This window comes from Oncorhynchus tshawytscha, linkage group LG11 (assembly GCF_018296145.1).
Source record: "Oncorhynchus tshawytscha isolate Ot180627B linkage group LG11, Otsh_v2.0, whole genome shotgun sequence".
NCBI lineage: Eukaryota > Metazoa > Chordata > Actinopteri > Salmoniformes > Salmonidae > Oncorhynchus > Oncorhynchus tshawytscha.
Window position 1 is genome coordinate 4,192,768 of NC_056439.1, and position 15,625 is coordinate 4,208,392.

General features: G+C 46.9%; 1 protein-coding gene across 4 annotated transcripts in view; it reads left to right on the top strand.

Annotated features, from left to right (window-relative positions):
• The first annotated feature begins 971 nt into the window (after positions 1-971).
• Positions 972-15,625, top strand: part of tenm3 (teneurin transmembrane protein 3) — a 442,903-nt gene continuing 428,249 nt past the window's right edge. For 2 of the 4 annotated variants that reach the window (XM_042329705.1, XM_042329706.1), the window contains exons 1-2: positions 973-1,499; positions 1,611-1,713. The gene's annotated coding sequence lies outside the window, so the exon portion shown is untranslated. Of the gene's footprint in view, positions 1,500-1,610; positions 1,714-15,625 lie in introns of all 4 variants that reach the window. The other 2 variants (XM_042329704.1, XM_042329708.1) reach the window with 2 other exon arrangements.

The window sequence follows — 15,625 nt, forward strand, 5'->3', positions numbered from 1 at the left end:
GCTGAGCGTGTAAAAGCCAGCAGTGTTGCAGTTCTGGCTGGGCCAATTGTGCGCCGCCCTAAGGGACCCCCAAACACGGCCGGATGTGATGCAGCCAGGATTCGAACCAGGTACTGTAGTGACGCCTCTTGAGCCGAGAGCCCCAATGGCACACATACACAATCCATGTCTCAAGGCTTAAACATCCTTCTTTAACCTGTCTCCTCCCCTTCATCTACACTGATTGAAGTGGATTTAACAAGTGACATCAATAAGGGATCCTACATTTCACCTGGATTCACCTGGTCAGTCTATGTCATGGAAAGAGCAGGTGTTCATAATGTTTTATACACTTAGTGTATGTCAAAGGCTGTAAAATATGTGCATATTTTCAGTTTCAGTCAACTGTTTGACCCCAGACATGACCTCCTGACATTTGACTATTAACATTGGTATCAAAGTCCAAGCAAAAGAACATGTGCAACCATGGGCTGCATCTGCATGTTGGCAGGAATAGAAAAACAGTCTGATTCTAGTCATTATTTTTACTTTCTAGTGGGGTGGCTGGCTGCAATATATGTTCAAATGTTATGCTCTGTTTGTCCTCAGTAACATCTTGTAATATTGCTGGAAAAAGTACACAATCGGGTTATTACTGTACCTGGCACCAAAATGGTACAGTACTGCTCGTTTGACGGAATTCCAAATCATTTTCCCGTGCCATCTCTAAGCAGGCCTAATTATGGCAACCTACTTTTACAAATATGTGACCGTCAAATAAAACAACAAAATGATGCATTTCTTAACATGTCATAACAACTGATGTCGGCTGCAAGCTGCTCTGTACTAAACAAATAACCCTACGCCTTATACACCATCCTCTCCAAATCGAAGCCCTAAATCCATTATCTGAGTGTGCAGCCTAATCAGTACCAACGCAGACATCTTCATCTGCTTCGAGATCCGTCGAGGAGTCATTTATCACACCGCGACGCAACTCATGGATGCCCCTTAAATTATTATCATATAGTGCTAGATATACATACTGATTGGACGCAGCAGGGGGAACACTGGGTCTTTACATCGACTGACTGCGAGAAGGGGGAGACGCTCCATCGCGCGCTGGACAACAATATCTATCTAGACCCGGAGACCTCTCCGTTCTTTTGAAAATACAAAATAGCCACCTTGCTTGTACCGTTGGCGGTCGGAAGAGTGTGAGAGAGTGCCTTTCTTTTGCTCGTTTTGTTTACGTCAAGGGGACTGAAGTTTACGGAGGCAGTGGTTCTCTCGGCGCAAATAGGCTACAACAATCGTAACTCGATCTCCCCCCGTTTTGTGTCGTCTGTGGTTGGTAGGGTCCTCAGTAGTTACACATGTGTGGTTGTCACTGCTGGACGGTGTCATGCTCGAATCCTCTGCTTCTTGCACTGCTCTGTCCTCTTCTGTTGAGTGATCAGACAGTCTTCACTGTTGTTCCCGGGCAGCGAATACCTGTCAACACCCCGTCGGCGACATTGGTATGTTTTATATTTCCATTGAGCTACGGGACTATCCTATCGTTTTGAAATAGCTGGAGTGAGAGTTGTGTTTGCCAGAACCTTTGTTTTACCACCGACTATTCCATTCAGAAAACAGCGACGAATTCCCTAGAAGTTGGAGCATCGTTTGGTGAAGTTTTGACCCACCGGTACTGAACAACAATGGGATTCTAATCGGAAAAATCCACGCCAGGTAGGGCCCTAAACTGTACTGTCATGTTGTCATTTATTTATTTTAATATTGTCCAAAATGATAAACACATTTATTAGCCGGGTATTGGTATGGCTGGTGTTTACTTCTTGTGAGAGTTGTTGATAAATTACGCGCCGTTCGTGTTTTACAAGCGCTTGACATGAAAAGTGCCATAGAAAAATCCCATTTAATATTTTGAGGTACCCTTCGTAGCGTCTATGTCAGTTGTGTGTTGTGAAACTTCTGAACTACTTTTACCAGGATAAACTGGCGTATGTGCATGCTATTTGATTACGCATTGTTGGACACATTAAAATAGTTCACCTGGTATCTGCACACGTGCTTAAAATAAGCAACAATTTATATATATATATAAATTGCCATTTGATTGCGTACAGCTGAAGGCCTACAGTAATTTTATGTTGTAATTTAATCGATCCACACAACTATATGTCAGTTATTTAAAAAAAAATGTATTCAGTTTTCTGACATTGTTGCTATTTCGCCTATTATGAGTGCCATTGTTGTTGCTCGTGTAGATGTATTTAGTCCTTTAATTGTTCTGCCAGTGTTCGTTTGTATCAGGTGCTCTTTGGCGACACGGGCACAGGTCGATAATCAGACAAATGCATAAAATGGAGAAAAAAAAGAATACATCGTTGTCTTCCTTCTCTACAAAGGCGACACATACATGATATGTTGCTCCACTATGTTATTAATACGCTGTATCATTACGGTTTGTCTAGGACCTTTCAAAACACATGACAGAACACTGTAAAGCTTTCCGTTTGTCATCATTTCTGGGCATACGGTGCTGGTTATCAATAACGTGTATTGGTTTATTATAAGGGACTGGCTTCGTCCCCTCACTGGGTCCTTAAAGCTGTAGCCTGACAGATTTATCCCCATATAAGTAGTTTTAGGGCTTTGTTCAATGTGTATCGCTGAAGCGTTACAGATTGCAGATATACATATACATATCATTTACATTGAGCCAACATATGCCGCGTTTACCGTGAATGCAGTCTATGCGACCGCGGGAACATTGCCTTTAATTTTCAATTGCGCTATAAAGCGGCTCTTCAGCGTTACGGGTTGAATATAGACCCTAGTCTTTATCCAACGGGGATGCCAACAATGCGATATAATAGAATACGCTACCGGTATACCAAAATATTTGAAAAGCTTCCAGGTCACATACATTTTTAAAAAGGACTATGAATCATGTCGTTGTCCCTTAGATAGATATGGTGCAGAGTGTGTAGTGTGTGATTTGGCTCACTTCTTTACCCTGTGCCCTTCTTTTCCCCGGAGGCACTGAGCCTGGAGGTCCCTTTAGCCTACAGCAGAAATAAAATGTTCCGTAATTCGTTCATTTTAATGTAACCCCCAGGTTAGGCTATTTTAAGATATGGGGTGAAACATTGTTTAAGGTTTTATATTGGTTAAAGAAACAGCAGGCCTGTAACAATGATTTATTAGACAGTCAATAGATACTTTATTGAACATCAGAAACACCTGTTTAAATGTGTAATGCTATGAAACATTTAGTGGTTATTTTTCAGTTTTTCTTAAAGGTCAGCACTGTCACTTTACAGTTGTGGATTATTTCATTGAAAAGGTGCATACGGTTATGTTGCATCTTGTTCTCAGAATCAGCACACCACCGTTAGTCAGTAGCATTATTTATTTATTATTGACTGTGTGTTTGTTTTACTCCATGTGTAACTCTGTGTTGTTGTATGTGTCGAACTGCTTTGCTTTATCTTGGCCAGGTCGCAGTTGTAAATGAGAACTTGTTCTCAAATGGCCTTCCTGGCTAAATAAAGGTGAAATATTTGTATTTATTTTTTAAAGTAGAAATAGAGGGACACACACACTAGTATTTTTAATGAAAACATTTCATATAATTCAACATAACATAATTCCTTTTTTCTAAACATTGTAAAATTAGATTGCGCTCTTGTAAAAAAAAAGTTGTATTTATTTTTATAATCCATTGATAGTGGTTGACTCCAGTAGGTTCAGACCAGTGCCCTCTAAACAGCCTGGACATGGTGCAGACAGCCAGTGTAGGTAAAACAAAGAGCCGAGGTATCTTCATGTTCTGTAATTGCGTCTGAAAAATGAGACTGAAGATAGAGGCCTGACGAAAGATTCCTGGATCCTCCTAAATAGGCTTTTGTTTAAACAGGGACTGGGTCTTATGGAGTTGAACCAGGCTATAATGTGGCACTGCACAGAGAGATTTGATACACAGTTAAACTATTATAGTTCAGTCTTGTGTGTTTCTCGGAGAGAGAAAGAGGCCAGATATTTGTTCTGCTCTGTTCAAGCTGTCTCTCATTTTCACTCAAGTATTGTACATCTTTTGTGGTATTTTCACTCTATTTTCTCAAATGATTGTGCTCACTTTCATTGTGTGAGGAAGTTTTATGTTCTTTTTGATAGCTTAACTTTGGTTTGTAGCCTGCCCGGTCTTCTGAGCAGGCACAGGGAGCCTGCCCGGTCTTCTGAGCAGGCACAGGGAGCCTGCCCGGTCTTCTGAGCAGGCATAGGGAGCCTGCCCGGTCTTCTGAGCAGGCACAGGGAGCCTGCCCGGTCTTCTGAGCAGGCACAGGGAGCCTGCCCGGTCTTCTGAGCAGGCACAGGGAGCCTGCCCGGTCTTCTGAGCAGGCACAGGGAGCCTGCCCGGTCTTCTGAGCAGGCACAGGGAGCCTGCAGGCACAGGAGCCTGCCCGGTCCTCTGAGCAGGCACAGGGAGCCTGCCGGTCTTCTGAGCAGGAACAGGAGCCTGCCCGGTCCTGAGCAGGCACAGGGGTCTTCTGAGCAGGCACAGGGAGCCTGCCCGGTCTTCTGAGCAGGCACAGGGAGCCTGCCCGGCCCGGTCTTCTGAGCAGGCACAGGGGGAGCCTGAACAGGAGCCGGTCTTCTGAGCAGGCACAGGAGCCTGCCCGGTCTTCTGAGCAGGAACAGGGAGCCTGTCGGTCTTCTGAGCAGGAACAGGGAGCCTGTCGGTCTTCTGAGCAGGAACAGGGAGCCTGTCGGTCTTCTGAGCAGGCACAGGGCTGTTGTTGGGCAGACAACTGGGTTGTCGTACAGTGTAAATGCGTCTGTTTGGTTTAGTGTAGTCTACGTCCAGCCTACATAACGTATGGCACTGGCATCCACATACAGTACTGCTATGCGTCCTCTAGATGCCTGCTGGACACATTTGATCCTGTGACCCTTCAGTTATATAACTGAAATTGTTGCAAAGGGGAACTGTATGATTAGGCTAGGTAATCAAGAACCATAATGAAAGATATTTAATAGCCTTTTAGTGAGGAAATTGCTGCATTTAAATTCACGCCCTAAACAATAACTTTTAAGACCACTATTTTGAAGGTAATAAGCAAACACCAAAAGTTAGTTTGTGAAAAACGAAAAATACATTTCTATTATTTAGGTCTAGATGTGAGGATCGGAACATGATGTATTTGACACACCTTCTTTGCAGAAGGTATTATCTTTATGAAACGCCCCTGGTAGGCCTAAATCAGACAAAGGTTTCTATCGCTGCGAAACAAATGCTTCTCGGGTGGAGTGGGAAGGAGCGGGGTGAGGTGGGGAGGAGCGGGGTGAGGTGGGGGGGAGCGGGGTGAGGTGGAGTGAGACGGGATAGAGCGGGTGAGGTGGAGTGAGACGGGATGGAGCGGGTGAGGTTGAGTGAGACGGGATAGAGTGGGTGAGGTGGAGTGAGACGGGATGGAGCGGGGTGAAGTTGGGTGAGATGGGATGGAGCGGGTGAGGTGGAGTGAGATGGGATGGAGCAGGGTGAGGTTGAGTGAGACGGGATGGAGCGGGGTGAAGTTGGGTTAGGTGGGATGGAGCGGGTGAGGTTGGGTGAGATGGGATAGAGCGGGTGAGGTGGAGTGAGATGGGATGGAGCAGGGTGAGGTTGAGTGAGACGGGATGGAGCGGGGTAAAGTTGGGTTAGGTGGGATGGAGCGGGTGAGGTTGAGTGAGACGGGATGGAGCGGGTGAGGTTGAGTGAGACGGGATGGAGCAGGGTGAGGTGGAGTGGAGCGGGGTGAGGTGGGGTGGAGCGGGGTGAGGTTGAGTGAGACAGGATGGAGCCGGTGAGGTGGAGTGAGACGGGATGGAGCGGGTGGAGTGGAGCGGGGTGAGGTGGGGTGGAGCGGGGTGAGGTTGAGTGAGACGGGATGGAGCGGGTGAGGTGGAGTGAGACAGGATGGAGCGGGGTGAAGTTGGGTGAGATGGGATGGAGCAGGGTGAGGTTGAGTGAGACGGGATGAGGCGGGTGAGGTTGAGTGAGACGGGATGGAGCAGGGTGAGGTGGGGTGGAGCGGGGTGAGGTTGAGTGAGACGGGATGGAGCCGGTGAGGTGGAGTGAGACGGGATGGAGCGGGTGGAGTGGAGCGGGGTGAGGTGGGGTGGAGCGGGGTGAGGTGGAGTGAGACGGGATTAAGCGGGTGAGGTGGAGTGAGACAGGATGGAGCAGGGTGAGGTGGAGTGAGACGGGATGGAGCAGGGTGAGGTGGGGTGAGATGGGATGGAGCCGGGCGAGGTGGAGTGAGACGGGATGGAGCAGGGTGAGGTGGAGTGAGACGGGATGAGGCGGGTGAGGTGAGATGGAGCGGGTGAGGTGGGTGAGACGGGATGGAGCGGGTGAGGTTGAGTGAGACGGGATAGAGCAGGGTGAGGTGGAGTGAGACGGGATGGAGCGGGTGAGGTGGAGTGAGGCGGGTGAGGTGGAGTGGAGCGGGGTGGGGTGGAGCGGGGTGAGGTGGAGTGAGACGGGATGGAGCGGGTGAGGTGGGTGAGGCGGGTGAGGTGGAGTGGAGCGGGGTGGGGTGGGGTGGAGCGGGGTGAGGTGGAGTGAGACGGGATGGAGCGGGTGAGGTGGAGTGAGGCGGGTGAGGTGGAGTGGAGCGGGGTGAGGTGGAGTGAGGCGGGTGAGGTGGGTGGAGCAGGGTGAGGTGGAGTGAGGCGGGTGAGGTGGAGTGGAGCGGGGTGAGGTGGGGTGGAGCGGGGTGAGGTGGAGTGAGACGGGATGGTGCGGGTGAGACCAGATGGAGCAGGGTGAGGTGGAGTGGAGCGGGTCAAATTCATTTGAAGTGCAGTCGTAATCAATTTCTGACATAGTTCGGTGCACTAGGGGACGTCGATCTCCTAGGTCCAAAAAAATCGGATTTTATTAGTTCACATTAACTCTCAGATGATTGATGGGATCACTTTGGAGATCTGAGGTTTCATTTGTTACTCATACGTAGCCAGTGATTTTTTTTTAAAACCTCATGACAGGGCCTTTGGTGGCGGTTGTGCGGGGTACTTTGGAAGGAGAGAAGGCATCATTTGTTACTATAATGATGTTAAAAAAAAGTCCCGTTTGGCCGTCGTGATCCTCACTCTAAATCCATGCCCAGGTGTGACCGGTTGAAAGACGGTTGCCACTTGTCATTCTGATCGCATCAACAGTGTGTGTTCTTATTCAGGAGTCGCCGTTACTTCCCTGTGTGCACCAGATGGTTTATTCTGTGTAAATATAGCCTCTAATTCATTTTTCAGTGACATATTGAAGTGTTAATTCTGTCAAATGTGCCTTTGCTTCATTAATACTATCAGATCAATGCCGTTTGAACAGAAGACCCAGTACTTCACCTCAGAGGCTTGCCAAACGATAGGGCAAGAGAGATACGTCGAGGCCTGTAGAAGAGAATGCCTCCTCTCCTTAGACAGGCGGTGGCAGTGGTATAGCAACCATGAAAACGGAAGCGAGGCCAAGGTAGAGCACCAGATGTATAGAAGAGAAGGGAGTAAAGGAATAGCCACCAAGGGCATGCACAAGGCTGATTCACCAGCAGCTTGTTAAGTGTGGTGCGTGAGCAGTGCAGCAGAGGAGAGGAGCGGCGGCACCGAGCGCCACACTCTGCCTGGAATAGCGTGTTTCATTGGAGCAGGGCTCATTGCAGCCCAGCCATGCTGAAACGGGGGAGGGTCGGGGGTGAGGAGGAGGGGAGGGAGGGAGGGAGGAGGAGATGGGGTTAGAGGAGTGGCTCCCTTCCGCCACGGGCAAGCAGTGCACACCAGCCCCAGCCAAGCTCCCGAGCAGCTCCCAGCTCACTGAGTTGAGTGCACTTGTGAAGTGGTGGCGTGGTGGGACAAGGAAAGGGAAAGGGAGGACAGCTCCTCTGTCTGTCTAGGACTTTGTCAATCACAACATATCACAGGGAGCGATTGGAGAGGGGAAAGGTGAATGTTTGTGATTTATTTCATACACACACACGCGCATCCCCCCGCCCAAACACACACACACACACTTCCTCCCCCCACTCACATAAAAACTCCCCGACACATCCCCGCCTGCCGTCCCCCCTCCCTCCCTCCCTCCCTCCCTCCCACTCTTCGAGGGAGGCGATTTGTTATGATAGCAGCATGTGAACCTTAATGAAAGGCAGCTGTGTGTGGGGATGTTATTCTGGCCCAGTGAACCCCACACACACACACACACACACACTCCCCAATACACCTGCTAAAACACTCAGGCTGTATTGATGCATCTATGTATTGTGCTGTTGCGAGTCCGATGGCTGCTGATGCAATGAACAGCACTGCAGAGAGTCAACGTATTATTAGAATGGAAACCCCTCTGTGTGTCTCTGTAATGATGCACACACACCACACACACACACACACAGACCCTTTGTATGTTTTCGATTTTATTTTCCCTTTTTAAGAACATGTTCTCCCTCTCCACCTCTCTTTATAGAATGTGAAGGTGCAGAGTAATTCAAAGGGATTAACACACACACACACACACACACACAAATACACACACACAAATACACACACACACACATGAATACAAACACACACACACACAAATACACACACACACACATGAATACAAACACACACACACACACAAATACACACACACACACATGAATACAAACACACACACACACACATACACATACACACACATACACTATTTAAGCTTAGAGTGGTTTTATTGGCTCTATCGTTTTTCCCCGTGTCGAACTCCAACCGCCTTCAGATTTATTTTGCCCTTCCTAACATCAGCCAATTGTCTTTCCCTATGAACCTCACTAAAATATTAATGGACTCCTCCCTTTCCAGGCACTACAGGCTATGATGGCATTATGTCAGCGTCTAAAATTATGATGGATTGCTTTGTTGTTGTTGCCATCTCTGGTACATGTAGGCTCACTGTAAACACACGTTGTTTCACAATATCTAAATATGTAGGATCATTTTTGGGGGCTCTGGTACATGTAGGCCCACTGTAAACACACGTTGTTTCACAATATCTAAATATGTAGGATCATTTTTGGGGGCTCTGGTACATGTAGGCCCACTGTAAACACACGTTGTTTCACAATATCTAAATATGTAGGATCATTTTTGGGGGCTCTGGTACATGTAGGCCCACTGTAAACACACGTTGTTTCACAATATCTAAATATGTAGGATCATTTTTGGGGGCTCTGGTACATGTAGGCCCACTGTAAACACACGTTGTTTCACAATATCTAAATATGTAGGATCATTTTTGGGGGCTCTGGTACATGTAGGCCCACTGTAAACACACGTTGTTTCACAATATCTAAATATGTAGGATCATTTTTGGGGGCTCTGGTACATGTAGGCCCACTGTAAACACACGTTGTTTCACAATATCTAAATATGTAGGATCATTTTTGGGGGCTCTGGTACATGTAGGGCCACTGTAAACACACGTTGTTTCACAATATCTAAATATGTAGGATCATTTTTGGGGGCTCTGGTACATGTAGGCCCACTGTAAACACACGTTGTTTCACAATATCTAAATATGTAGGATCATTTTTGGGGGCTCTGGTACATGTAGGCCCACTGTAAACACACGTTGTTTCACTGTGGATTTATGTGGTTGGTTGGACAAAGATAGTTTGACAAGAGCTTTTATGTGTAAAATATGGTTCAAAATATGTTTCTTCCAGATGTTTGCTGAATCTCTTGTGTTAGTTGGAACCATATGGTTTGATGTGAAATGAACATGTGGTCTGTGAACTGACGATGAATAGAGATCTGGAGGTGTGAATGTGTGTTTGGTGCGAAAACAAAAATAAAATATGTACTCTTTCCGTTGGCTCAACAATACTCAATCCCGCTCGCTCTGTCCCTGAATTTGATCGTGTTTGGAACACAACATCCTGGTTCTCCCTTGCAGAATGCCTGCTTTGGTAACAAAGTGTTGCAAAATGCTATTTTCAGGTAACAACCTGCTTAAAAATATTTAAAATCCCAATTTCATAAATCACTTTTTCAATACAAACTCATTGATAAAAAACCTGTAACAGAATATTCGACATGCGATACAGCTCTTAAGACACTACTTATTGACATATTATGTCAGTGGACCATCCACGTACCTACAGCCAATGGCCATATTGACACACGTTATAGGAACGCTCAACTAGAGTTGAGACATTGACCCTCGGCAGTGAGCGGTCTATGCCAGTTACTTGCTTTGATGGGGATGTAATGAAGTGTGTGTGTGTGTGCGTGAGTGTGTGTCTGGACGCCAGTGGGGGCAGGATGGGGCTGCCCCAAATCCGACCCCTGGATCATTTGTCCTTCCCCGTTTTCCTTCCTCCACACAAGTCACGTCTCGCCTCCGGCTCCCCAAACGTCTCGCCTCCGGCTCCCCAAACGTCTCACCTCCAGCTCTCCACACGTCTCACCTCCGGCTCCCCAAACGTCTCACCTCCGGCTCTCCGCACGTCTCACCTCCGGCTCTCCACGCGTCTCACCTCCGGCTCTCCACGCGTCTCACCTCCAGCTCTCCACGCGTCTCACCTCCAGCTCTCCACGCGTCTCACCTCCGGCTCTCCACGCGTCTCACCTCCGGCTCTCCACGCGTCTCACCTCCGGCTCTCCACGCGTCTCACCTCCAGCTCTCCACGCGTCTCACCTCCGACTCCCCACACGTCTCACCTCCAGCTCCCAATACTTCCTCCAGCTGGGGAGACATTGTATGCATTGTGTGTCGCTCCACTGTGTGTGTGTGTGTGTCGCTCCACTGTGTGTATGTGTGTCGCTCCACTGTATGTGTGTCACTCCAGTGTGTGTGTGTGTGTGTATGTGTGTGTGTCGCTCCACTGTGTGTGTGTGTGTGTCGCTCCACTGTGTGTGTGTGTGTGTGTGTGTGTGTCGCTCCACTGTGTGTGTGTGTGTGTCGCTCCACTGTGTGTGTGTGTGTGTGTGTATCGCTCCACTGTGTGTGTGTGTGTGTCACTCCACAGTGTGTGTGTATTGCTCCACTGTGCGTGTGTGTATTGCTCCACTGTGTCTGTGTGTGTGTCGCTCCACAGTGTGTGTGTATTGCTCCACTGTGCGTGTGTGTATTGCTCCACTGTGTCTGTGTGTGTGTCGCTCCACTGTGTATGTGTATTGCTCCACTGTGCGTGTGTGTATTGCTCCACTGTGTCTGTGTGTGTGTCGCTCCACTGTGTATGTGTGTCGCTCCACTGTGTGTGTATTGCTCCACTGTGTCTGTGTGTGTGTCGCTCCACTGTGTATGTGTGTCGCTCCACTGTGTGTGTATTGCTCCACTGTGTGTGTGTGTGTATTGCTCCACTGTGTGTGTGTGGGTGTATTGCTCCACTGTGTGTGTGTGTGTGTATTGCTCCACTGTGTGTGTGTGCGTGTCACTCCACTGTGTGTGTGTGTGTGTGTGTGTGTGTGTGTGTGTGTGTGTGTGTGTGTGTGTGTGTGTGTGTGTGTTGCTCCACTGTTTGTGTGTGTGCGTGTCACTCCACTGTTGTGTGTGTGTGTGTGTGTGTGTGTGTGTGTGTGTGTTGCTCCACTGTGTGTGTGTGCGTGTCACTCCACTGTGTGTGTGTGTGTGTGTGTGTCACCACTGTGTGTGTGTGTGTGTGTGTCACTCCACTGTTTGTGTGTGTTTGCGTCCCTCCGCTGCTCTGTTGCTTCAGGGTTGGTGATTTGTGTCTTGTGAGTTGTGTCTTGTGAGTTGTGTCTGCCAAATGGGCCAACACACCGGTCTGGTCTCCTGGTTGTGTGTGCGTTCATGAGTATCATCCGTGAGATAGCGCGAGTTCCGCCATTATTAATTGACCCTCCAGCGTCAAGCAGAAAATGTACCATTCCCCAGCTGTTGCATTTATAAATCCCAATGGTTAAAGATGTACAAGATGTACATCCTTTACTGAAAGGTCTAGTGGTGTATCTCTCCCAAGTGTCTGAGATGTACAGTAAGATAAACAATAATCATAATTATAATAATAATTGAAAAATGTAAAGGAATTTCTTAGTTTTTTTGTGTTATGGTTGAAGTGATGTTTCTTTGTCAGCTTTGTCTGTGTTCTAAAGAACTGGTATAGCTTCGCTAGTATGGCTTTTTAGACCTCTCAATGATTGACTCCTGTATTTTCGTGACGGATGTTTCCTCATTGCACGGTATGTGAAGTGTGTTTTCCTCACACCGCCCTGCTCCCTCCGTAACCATTTCTGATTGGCTGCTGGTGTGCCGCCTGCCCAATGTTCCGTCAGGCGTGTAGGGTACGTCAGCTCAACACCATGTGACCTAGCCCCTATTCTGCCGTACCTGTTTAAAATGTGGGCGCTGCTCGTTCACAGAGGAACCCGGCTGAGCAACTTGTGTACAGTCACAGGAGTACTGTACTGAATATGAGTAGCCTACAGTCTTGGCAATACTGTATATGAAAAAACTATCTGTGAGTGACTGATTAAAAAACGCTTTGGACAAGAGCTCAGCGTGAAGGTAAGGTAGTGATTATTCTTTCTGTAATTTGAATGTAATGTCTTAGTTTCAGACACCAGATACACCGCACGTTCTCTGATATATGGTGTTGTTGATTTGAATGTGTTCAGGTAGGCTAGAAGAATTGACGTATAATACCGTATTTAAAAATAGGCCCGAGAAATTCCTCTGACATTCAGTCATTGAAAATGGCGATTTCCCTTTCAGCACGGCTGATATTACAGTGGTCTTGTGGAGACCTGATGCTTCTCTTATGTATGCCTGCTTTTAATCTCTCTGAACTCTGACCTTTTCCTTTTCACAGCAGATATATGTTCGACCTGTGTGATTTCTTCTGCTCTGTGTTTTGTATGACCGCTGCAGTAAATAAACGGTTGGTCATGAACACAAATATGAACTGCGTTTCCCCCCATGGCGTTCTTACGGTCGGGGGGGTGAAGCAGACTTGTTTCTCGGTGAAGCAGTCTTGATCAAGCTATCATTCTTCTCTTTTCTTTGTGGCTGAGCCTGGGACTGATTCAGCCATTCAGTTCAGTGAGAGCCAAGGCCGGAGCTGAGGCTAACCCACCCTCGCTTTTTGGAGAGAGATCAACATTCCTACAAAGTCCAGCTTTGTGACCAGAATGAGGTAGAGACGGAGACTGAGACGCTGTAACCTCTTAAAGCCGAGCCCGCCAGCCAGGGACAGATATGTTCATTAAAGCGACAACAGACTGGGGGATTTCCCCCTCTTTCTCACACAGACACAGTCCCCCCCCCACACACACACACACACACACAGAACTTATCCACTACATGTTTCTAGTGATGGGCATACAGTTACTTATTGAAAAATAATATATCGTATCGTTTTTGCAATATTGCAATATTATTTTTGCCGTAGTCGGCTGTACCTGCACCACAATTACCGTATTTTTCCTTCATGACTTGTTCTCCATCTTCTTTTTAAATAGTGAACCAACGTGTTTTCAGCACTTTTATTTCCCGACTGACAAAAACTCATTTTCTCACGGTCTCTCTCGTCTCTCTGCAGCAGACATATAGTGAGCAATACGTTTGGAACAGCGAACGGTAATACATTTCGTATCGGCGTCTAAGTATCCTGATAGTATTGTACCGTGAGATCCCTGACAATGGCCTACATGTTTCCTCAAGTGCTCCTTCCCTATTGTTGTAATAACGACCGACCACTACAGTTGAGCCAAAGTGATCATGGCAGGTGTAATTAGAGGATGTATCCCAAATGGCACCCTGTTCCCTATGTAGAGCACTACTTTTCACTATAGGGCCCACAGGAGTGCACTACTGTATATAGGTGCTAGGGTGCCATTTGGGACCTAGGGAGAAGGATGTGGTCCTTTGCTCTCGTTGAGAATGAGTTGTTTATATATCTTCTTGGATTGGGTTGGTTTTTTAGCAATTACAGAGAAAATGGTTTTGAAAAGATTTATTTCGCAATTGTGGTTTGACTAGGTTTTTGTGGTTAGGCTACATTTCAATTGTTTTACTCAGCTGTTTTGGAGAGTGTGCATGGATTAAATGAATGAATCAGTTTTTATAAATAAAATTTAAAAAACACATATCTCTGTTGCAATCTTTGTTTTACAATTTGTAGTCTGCGGTAATTTATATTCGTTATTATTATTGAGAGAACTCCAGAACTGTTTATATGGGTTCACTTGAGCCCAGGTTTGTTAATGGCAACGGTAGGCATTTTTGGAGAGCTTTCATTTACGTGTGCTTGACTTCAGTTTATGGGCGCTTTCAGTTGGAATTCAACATCCCACACATTTTATCCGTTTGGAATTTTCTGCAGCACCACAAAGATATAGAATTGCACCCTTCCTCAAGTCTAGATGGGGTGGATTGGCACGCAGGTATCATTTTATGTCTGTGGCCAATGGTTTGGAAATGGGAATGAGGCTTTGCTTCTGATTGATCATAGGCAAATCAAATGTCACCTGGCTCGGAGTGGTGTGCGGCTCAAGTACTGAATTTGGCAAGGAGATTCTGCTGCTGTCAGTGAAAGAGGGGTGTGTGTGTGTGTGTGTGTGTGTGTGTGTGTGTGTGTGTGTGTGTGTGTGTGTGTGTGGATAAGAAGGGAAATAGAAAACGAAACGAACGACACTTGAAAGAAATAATGAAGGTTATTGAAATGGAGTGTAATACATCTTGCATATTGAGCATCGCTACTTGTTAAATTGACAGGCCCTAACCAGAAACACATTTGCCTGATGGATGATTTGGTGCCGTCTAATGGTTACAAGCACTTGAAAAATGAAAACATCGACCCATCCGCTCCTCAAGTTTTCCATAGTCTTAATGAGAACGAGTGGTAAGGAAAGAGAGAAAGAGGTGAAGGGGGGAAATGAAAAAACAAACTGGCAGCTAGGCCACCTCTCAGCTAGGCTAACTCTGGTAGCTAGGCCACCCCTCAGCTAGGCTAACTCTGGTAGCTAAGCCACCTCTCAGCTAGGCTAACTCTGGTAGCTAGGCCACCTCTCAGCTAGGCTAACTCTGGTAGCTAGGCCACCTCTCAGCTAGGTTAACTCTGGTTAAGCTAGGCCACCTCTCAGCTAGGCTAACTCTGGTTAACTCTAGCTAGGCCACCTCTCAGCTAGGCTAACTCTGGTAGCTAGGCCATCTCTCAGCTAGGCTAACTCTGGTAGCTAGGCCACCTCTCAGCTAGGCTAACTCTGGTAGCTAGGCCACCTCTCATCTAGGCTAACTCTGGTAGCTAGGCCACCTCTCAGCTAGGCTAACTCTGGTAGCTAGGCTACATGTGTGTTTCAGTTCAATTTGAAATGTTGGACAGGTCTTGCAGTGGTATATTGTAATAACACATGGTTGGGGAAGGTGTATTTTTCAAAACCATACCTCCTTATCCCACCAATTCAGATGGAAAATATGAAAAATGCACATTCCCCAACCATGTGTTATTATATTATACCACTGGGAGACCTGTATGGTTTTTGTTACAGACCCAAGTAATTGTATATATTGTCTCAATGTCCATTTGAACAACAAAATTGCCAACAAACAAAAAAATCCACCAATTTCTATTAATTTGATGGTGGCTTTGGGCGTTTAGGCTAGATA